The sequence below is a fragment of the Monodon monoceros genome, unplaced genomic scaffold (assembly GCF_005190385.1).
Source record: "Monodon monoceros isolate NGI ecotype Baffin Bay Population unplaced genomic scaffold, NGI_Narwhal_1 Super_Scaffold_12, whole genome shotgun sequence".
In the NCBI taxonomy this organism is placed as follows: domain Eukaryota; kingdom Metazoa; phylum Chordata; class Mammalia; order Artiodactyla; family Monodontidae; genus Monodon; species Monodon monoceros.
Genome location: NW_021703768.1, coordinates 43373440 through 43381685, shown reverse-complemented (window position 1 = coordinate 43381685; position 8246 = coordinate 43373440). Strand labels below are relative to the sequence as shown.

The 8246-nt window shown below is 39.7% G+C and overlaps 1 protein-coding gene across 14 annotated transcripts in view; it reads left to right on the top strand.

The window, feature by feature from the left end:
- Positions 1–562: 562 nt before the first annotated feature.
- Positions 563–8246, top strand: part of SLC38A9 (solute carrier family 38 member 9) — a 114033-nt gene continuing 106349 nt past the window's right edge. For 13 of the 14 annotated variants that reach the window (XR_003792579.1, XR_003792575.1, XR_003792577.1 and 10 more), the window contains exon 1: positions 563–826. The gene's annotated coding sequence lies outside the window, so the exon portion shown is untranslated. Of the gene's footprint in view, positions 894–8246 lie in introns of all 14 variants that reach the window. The other variant, XM_029215927.1, reaches the window with a different exon arrangement.

Genomic DNA, 8246 nt, shown 5'->3' with positions numbered 1-8246 from the left:
CTTAAAATCCTACCAAAGCCCCTCTTTTAGCCTAGTGACTAAACTGCCAACACGTAAAAAACAAAAAACAAACCTAAATGTCTAGACAAGGGAGAGAAAGTGCCAAATCTAACAATTTTTTTTTTCAAACCAGCTTCCCTTGGTGTCCACAGGGTGCAAGCACGTGATGAGAGTACAGAGCACCAGCGACAACAGCCTGAGATGACAGACAGATAATGGGATGTCAGCCCTAGATGGAAATGTCACATCAGCCCTTTCCCAGGTGGCCTCCGGGGTGGTAGACTGCAGGAGATCGCGTCCCTCCTCTTAGATGCCTTAAAGGCAGGCAGGCAACAAACTCTAGCGCAAACGTCTGGCTGCAGATAAAACGCGATTAGCTCACCTGCGCCGCCCTTTCTTCCGAAGCCGGAGGGCTGGGCTCTGCGGCGGGAGGCGTGTTGGCTGTCGCAGAGCCCTCTGGGAGTTGTAGTCCGCGGCGGCGGGAGGTTTGACTGCGGCGGCCGGCTTAGCGCTCTCAGAACTGCATCCCCCGCTGGCCCCCGCGGCCTAGGCCGTTGCCTTTTCCTGTTCAGGGGACAAGAACCCTTGCTGCAGCAAGTTGAGAAGTTTGGGGGAGGGGTGTCCTCCTTCCTGCCGAGCTCTCTGAGATTAAGGGCTCGGCCTGCTCAGGTAGAGGACGTTCCGGGTCTTGCAAACTCATCTCCCGGGAGGGAGCGGAGGGAAAGGGGGGACAAGGCTGCTAAGGCTGAGCTTCCGACGGAGTCGGCTGTTACCCGGGGAAGTTCTTCAGGGAAACGCCTCGGAACTGTGGCTTCTTGCGGAAACGGTGAGGCCAAAGCCGGGGCCCGCGGAGACCGGTCCGGAGAGGCAGCGCGCGTTCCTAGAGGTCTCGGGTGAGAGCAAGTCAGGGCCTCCGTCGGGGGCTGAGAAAGAACTCGAGGGGCAGTGGGAGTCGGTGTCTGCCGGACCTTAGGGAAAAGGCAGGGTTACCGTGGGTGAACACCCGAGTGAGAGGAGGAGGGAGGAGGAGAATTGGGGGAATTGCGGGAATGGGAGCGCCCTTTTCTATCCCGAGTAGGAGAGAGCTAGAGAGGGGAGGTGGGGAGGAAGCTCCATTGGTGCCTTGAGCTAGGACCGCAGATGGGGTGAGGGCTGAGACAGGGAAGTCCTCGTCACGGTTTTCCCCCGGCTCGACTGTGAGAGACAGTGACCACAGTAGGTGGCTTGACATCTTCCTGTCTTAGAATAATAGAGTTGGAACGGGCCTTTGAGAGCAGCTAGTCAAGCGCATTCTCTCATTTTCCAGATGAGGAAACTTAAGTCCACCGAGTTGAAGAAACTGGCTCGCTCACGACCAGGCAACCGGTTAATGGCCAGCTTGACTAAAACCTAATTTTCATGACTCTCAAGCCATGCCGTAATCTATTGCTGAGATCAGTAGATTAGCAAACTTTAGAACTTGTTCCCCCTCCTTTTATCTTTTTACTGCTTGTCATATGCAGGGTAACAGGCAGCCCCTGAAGGGAAAGGCTTTACACTTTGCAGTAGGTCAAAGAAACCCTTGTTTTAACTTGAACAAAAATCTCCTTGCCTCACAAACAACTACAAACTTCATATTAAGAATAAAGGTTGGTGGCAAGCTAAGATGTCACCTATAGCTTCTTTGCCTCGAAGAAAATAAAGTTCACCTTTCCTTTCCCACTGTATGCCCACTAGAGCTCTGAAAACATTTAGCCTTAGATTTCTTCTGTCTTAAATGCTGCATATCTCAGTTACATACTTAAAAATAATGCTGTTTATTGTGATTTTTATAATACCCTAAATAGTTACAATAAAGGGTAAACAGCATAGGAGGATGGGAATACCTGAATTACAAATTAAAATAATGATTTATAGTATTTTTTAAGAGATACGAGCATAAAAGTAAAGAAAAAAAATTAAGAAGATAAAAATTTCTAGCAAGCCAGCATTTTATAATACACTAAAATTTCAGTACTTGCCAGTATTCTTTTTTTCCTACTGCCTAAACATAACTAGAGCATTTAGTGTTCCCAGTGTGAGAGGAGAGGTTCTTTGGTGCCATTGCATTGTTCTGACTGCTAATTTCTTTATTAAAACACATTGTCTTCCAGCACTGTCAAATTTAACACCTTTTGAAGGATTTATTGATCAGATTGGAAGCATGTTCCAACTGTCACATCAGAATTTGAATATTATGGCTCCTATTGGCTCACCATTAAGCAATTCATAAGGAAGAGGTTTAGATAAAGTTTGTTACTGGACTTTATAGAAGTTACAGACTTACCTAGAAGAACATACATATACATAACTGCTTTCACCAGGCTGCCTTTTTAATGATATGGTTCCAATTGCTTTTATATTGGCATACTACAGAGGTGGGTAAACTATGACCAAATTTGGCCACTGCCAAATGTATTTACTTTTTATATGGTTTTACTGGAACACAACCATGCTTACTCATTTATATATTGTCTTTTGTGCTACAGGCAGAGTTTGAGTAGTTGCAGAGACCATATGGCTGGCAAAGCCTAAAATATTTACTATCTGGCCCTTTACAGAAAACAAATTATCAACCCCTGGCCTGGTGAACTGAATGTAAATATAGTATCTAAAACTCTACCATTTGCAGAAGCATTAGTTAATAGTAATTTTCACTCATAAATACTTGTATGGTGGGTTCATAATCCATTTCTTTGGGCAAAAGCTAGTACCTCCTTATTGCAGATTGTCACTAGCATCTTGGCATATGTACTATAGGTTTGCTTTTGCAAAGAATTGTCAAAGTTTCTGAACCTAGTGTGGAAAGGGCTGACATTCTTTGAGATATACTGATGCTCACAGTTAATAACTTTTAAGGAGCTTCCTTTGGTTGTTCTCTGTGTTCTTTTCATGGAGATAAATGCTTCAGCATAAGCGCCAGCAAACAAGTTAATAAGCTGTTTTCATATTGAGACCCCATACTAAAACCAATCTTAAATGATAAGGGTCTTTTTTTTTTTTTGCCGTACGCGGGCCTCTCACTGTTGTGGCCTCTCCCGTTGCAGAGCACAGGCTCTGGACGCCCAGGCTCAGCGACCATGGCTCTCGGGCCTAGGTGCTCCGCGGCATGTGGGATCTTCCCAGACCCGGGGCACGAACTGTATCCCCTGCATCGGCAGGCGGACTCTTAACCACTGCGCCACCAGGGAAGCCCAAGGGTCTTATTATTAAATGACTTATCTTTGACATTAATAATCTTGCATCTGGGACTTCAATGTCTTAAAGATCAGAGGATTGAATGAAATAGAAGTGAATATATCTGTTTAAGTCATTTTTTTGTATTTAACTCCCTATATTAGTGTTAGTCTGTGGCAAATTAGTGCTTAGGAATATTTAAAATTTTACTTAATCTTTGATAGCACTATTCTGTGTTACCATCTAAGTAATATTAGCTATGAAACTCCAATTCACCTCTCAACCTAATTCATCAAACTTCAGTTTATAGTTCTCAAGACTTTCAAAAAGGTATTAAATTTCCTTTGAAACAGCATTCTGGGGGAATTTGAAGTTCAGGTTACTTGACTAATTGAGGCAACTGAAAATGATCAGTTTCTTTACAGTTCTTCATATTTACTTGAATGTTAATAAATCTTTGAAAGGCACTAGGAACTTTGGACTCATTCATGATTTATTTTGAATCATTGAAATATCATCAGTTTTCTGCTTGTTTGGAATAAAAAGCTAATTTGACAATGCCACAAAATTTCAGATTTGCTCAGGACAAATACATGTATGTGATTAAACTGGAAACTTTATGTCAATTCCTGAATGTCCTTCGTATTTTCCCCAACCTTGATTATCACTTTTTGTTAAGGCTGACTGAAATCTAAGAACCTTTCTAGATTTTCCTCTTTTCTGGTTTCCTAACATTCAATATTCAGTGAAAGTATCATCTCCAGGGCATAAAAAATCCTGTTTCTAAACTCAACCACATTCTCAGTTTAGTTTAAGAACCAATACAGTGGAGAGTATTGGTTAACAAAGTAAGTCAGAAGTGTAGCCGTTTTTTTCTGCCATTGTTTAAGCAGGTATCTTTTTTCCTACTCTGACTTGGCTATTGACGTTTCCTGTGTTTCACTGCTGCTGGAAGGATTATTGCTGTCCAAGAAAATATCTAGCCTTGAGACAAAGAAGTTTGCATCAAGAGAAACAAATTCATCTAAGCTAGTTTGCTTCAAGAAAACTGTGTTGTTTTAAATTTGTAATCCAGATACTTGGGCATATATCTTCACTCTTCTAGTCCTAAACTTTGTTTTAAAGAGTTTAAGGCCGTTTGTCATTCTAGGTATTACTGCTTTTTTGTTTCCAAATCTGAACAGGACCTGATTTTCAGAGGCTTCTTTTGTCTTCCAAATAGCCTGCCTCCTTCTTTAAAGCAGACATCCCACTATAGTGGGAAATAGCATTTGGGATCAAAGTGGCCTGGTTTCATTCCCAATTGTGGCTTTATTAGTTACGTGATTTAGGACAAGTTATTTCTGAGCTTCATGGTTTTTTATTTATTTATGTTTTTTGTATCAATAATTTGAAGGTAATACCTATTTCCCAAATCCTAAAGTATTAGATGCAATTAAACAACATGTAAACATTAGGCCAGTAGTAGGCATTCAATAAATTAATGTTAGTTCCATCTTCCACTACCTTTCTATTGACTTGTCTTTTTCTCTGAGTTTTTCTCCAAAGTGACACTGTTTTGTTCTTCAGAAATGAATTCTTTCCCTTTAGGTCTATTCTGTTTGTGACAGTTCAGTAATTCTATGAAGTTCAATTTCTTTATCTTTCTTACCTCACTGGGTTTACTCACTTTATGCTAAAGATGTACATATGTCAGCTGATTTTATTCAGGCCACTAAATTAAGCCAAAATATAATTTTGCTAGTTACTTTTAAAGAACTAAATTCATAATAAAAATGATAGCTATGTTTATTGAGCACTCACTGTGGACCGGTCACATTATTATGTGCATTATCTCATTTAAATCTCAAACCAAATTCCCTTAGGAAATTTAAGTAAGTTGCCCCAAGTCACACAGTAAATCCAGGATTTAAATCCAAGCAGTCTTATGTGAGCTATCAACCACCACATTCTACTTAATAGAATCAGAATAGGCCGTATCCCAATTTAACCATTGTGTATAATTCAAACAAATGAATACCTTCTGAAGGTGGTTTCATCAGTTTTTGTAGATTTAAGAGCAATAAGGGCTTCCCTGGTGGCGCAGTGGTTGAGAGTCCGCCTGCCGATGCAGGGGACACGGGTTCGTGCCCCGGGTCTGGGAAGATCCCACATGCCGCGGAGCGGTTGAGCCCGTGAACCATGGCTGCTGGGCCTGCGCGTCCGGAGCCTGTGCTCCGCAACGGGAGAGGCCGCAACAGTGAGAGGCCCGCGTACCGCAAAAAAAAAAAAAAAAAAAGAGCAATAAGGTTCTGCCTGCTTACCAATATTAAAAATTTTCTCTAGCATTTCTTAGCAATTCTGTTTATGCCTTTTTCCTCCCACAGTATAACAGTTTCATTAAGCTCATTTCATTAAACTTAGTTTAAGTTCACAAATAATAGTAGCAAACTCCTATATAAAGTTCAGTAGTGCTTGGAATAGTTCCAGATGTTTACACATTAATTTATAGGTTATTTTATGTGCTTTAGATTTTCTTTTATAAATTTCCCCCAAGTTCTTTAAGTTATTCTTTTTGATGAAAGGGTACTGGCTTCCTGACAGTCAACTTTTCAATTTCTAAAATATTTAATTTTTTAAATTGAGATGATATTTTTAAAACTCTCTAAAGTTAATAACTTCTCTACTATATGTTTATTTTCCAAGCTTTTAATTCCTATGCCATGTCCATCTTTCCTTTCCTTTTCCTTTTTTTTTCTAATTGAGATGCAGTTGATGTACAATATTACATAAGTTACAGGTGTACAAAATAGCGATTCACAATTTTTAAAGGTTATACTGCATTTATAGTTATTTTAAAATATTGACTGTATTCCCTGTGTTGTACAATATATCTTTCTAGCTTGCTTATTTATTTATTTATTTATATATTTTTGCGGTACGCGGGCCTCTCACCGTCGTGGCCTCTCCGGACGCGCAGGTTCAGCGGCCATGGCTCACGGGCCCAGCTGCTCCGCGGCATGTGGGATCCTCCCAGACTGGGGCACGAACCCATGTCCCCTGCATAGACAGGCGGACTCTCAACCACTGCGCCACCAGGGAAGCCCGCTTATTTATTTTATACATAATAGTTTATAACTCTTAATCCCCTACCCATATCTTGCCCCTCCCTGCTTCCCTCTCTCCACTGGTAACCACTAGTTTGTTCTCTGTATCTGTAAGTCTGTTTCCTTTTTGTTATATTCACTAGTTTGTATTAGTTTTTAGATTCCACATATAAGTGATATCATGCAGTATTTGTCTTTGTCTGACTTATTTCACTTAGCATAATACCTTCCACGTCCATCCATGTTGTTGCAAATGGCAAAATTTCATTCATTTTTATTGCTGAGTAGTGTTGCATTATACATATACCACATCTTCTTTATCCATTCATCTGTTGATGGACACTTAGGTTACTTCCGTATCTTGGCAGTTGTAAATAATGCTACAATGAACATTGGGGTACCTGTATCTTTTTGAATTAGTGTTTTCATTTTTTTTCAGATATATACCCAGGAGTGGAATTGCTGGGTCATATGGTAGTTCTATTTTTAGTTTTTTGAGAGATTGCCATACTGTTTTCCACAGTGGTTGCACCAATTTACATTCCCCCAACAGTGTATAAGGGTTCCCTTATATGTACATCCTCACCAAGACTTGTTATTTCTTACTTTTTTGATGATAACCATTCTAATGAGTGTGAGGTGATATCTTATTGTGGTTTTGAAGTTCCCAGATGATTACTGACGTTGAGGATCTTTTCTTGTGCTTGTTGGCCATCTGTATGTCTTCTTTATAAAATGTCTATTCAGATCTGCCCATTTTTAAATTGGGTTGCTTGTTTTTTTGTTGAGTTGTATGAGCTGTTTATATATTCTGGGTATTGACCCCTTATCAGTCATATCATTAGCAAATATTTTCTCCCATTCAGTAGGTTGTCTCTTTGTTTTGTCAGTGGTTTCCTTTGTGCTGCACAAAAGCTTTTAAGTCTGATTAGGTCCTATTTTGCTTTTATTTCCTCTGCTTTAGAATACAGGTCAAAAATATATGTTGCTGTGATTTATGGCAAAGGGTGTTCTGCCTATGTTTTCCTCTAGGAGTTTTATGGTTTCCGGTCTTACATTTAGTTCTTTAATCCATTTTGAGTTTATTTCTATATATGGTGTGAGAAAATGTTCTAATCTCATTATTTTACATGTGGCTGTCCAGTTTTCCCAGCACCACTTATTGAAGAGACTGTCTTTTCTCCATTGTATATTCTTGCCTCCTTTGTCACAGATTAATTGACCGTAAGTGCACGGGTTTATTTCTGGGCTTTCTCATCCTGTTCCGTCGATCTATTTGTCTGTTTTTTGGCCAGTACCATAGTGTTTTGAGTATTGTAGCTTTGTAGTACAGTCTGAAGTCAAGAAACATTGTTCCTCCAGCTCTGTTCTTCTTTTTCAAGATTATTTTGGCTATTCGGGGTCTTTTGTGTTTCCATACAAATTTTAAAATTATTTGTTCTGGTTCTGTGAAAAATGCCCTTGGTATTTTTATAGGGATTGCAATAATCTGTAGATTGCCTTGGGTAGTATGGTCATTTTAACAATATTAATTGCAATCCATGAACACAGTATACCTTTCCATCTGTTTATGTTGTCTTCAATTTCTTTCATCAGTGTCTTATAATTTTCCAAGTATAGGTGTTTTGCCTTCTGAGATAGGTTTATTCCTACGTATTTTATTCTTTTTGATGCAATGGTAAATGGGATTGTTTTCTTAATTTCCCTTCTGGTAATTCATTTTTAGTGTATAGAAGTGCAACAGATTTCTGTATATTAATTTTGTATCCTGCAACTTTACTGAATTCATTGTTGAGCTCTACTACTTTTTTGGTGGCATTGTAGGATTTTCTATGTGTAGTGTCATGTCATCTGCAAACTGTTACCTTTTTACTTCCTTTCCAATTTGGAATCCTTTTATTTCTATTTCTTGCCTGATTGCTGTGGCTAGGACTTCCAATATTATGTTGAATAAAATTGGCAAGA